Here is a 230-nt window from a genome sequence, read left to right on the forward strand (position 1 = left end):
CCCGCATGTTTAATGAGGCTCGTTTAGTTCTTCCCCCCTTCATTCATGCTTTGCCACAAGCGTCACCTCCTCAGCACCAACGCCTCGTGTCCGGCTCCCGCAGCCCTGCGGGGCCTCATCCTGCAGAGCAGCCCATGGAATCATGGAACCAGCCGGGTTGGAAGAGACCTTTCAGCTCATCCAGTCCAACCATTCCCAGCGCTGCCAAGGCCACCACTGACACCTGGCAC

Source organism: Nestor notabilis, unplaced genomic scaffold (genome assembly GCF_000696875.1).
Source record: "Nestor notabilis isolate BGI_N333 unplaced genomic scaffold, ASM69687v1 scaffold24300, whole genome shotgun sequence".
Classification (NCBI taxonomy): domain Eukaryota; kingdom Metazoa; phylum Chordata; class Aves; order Psittaciformes; family Psittacidae; genus Nestor; species Nestor notabilis.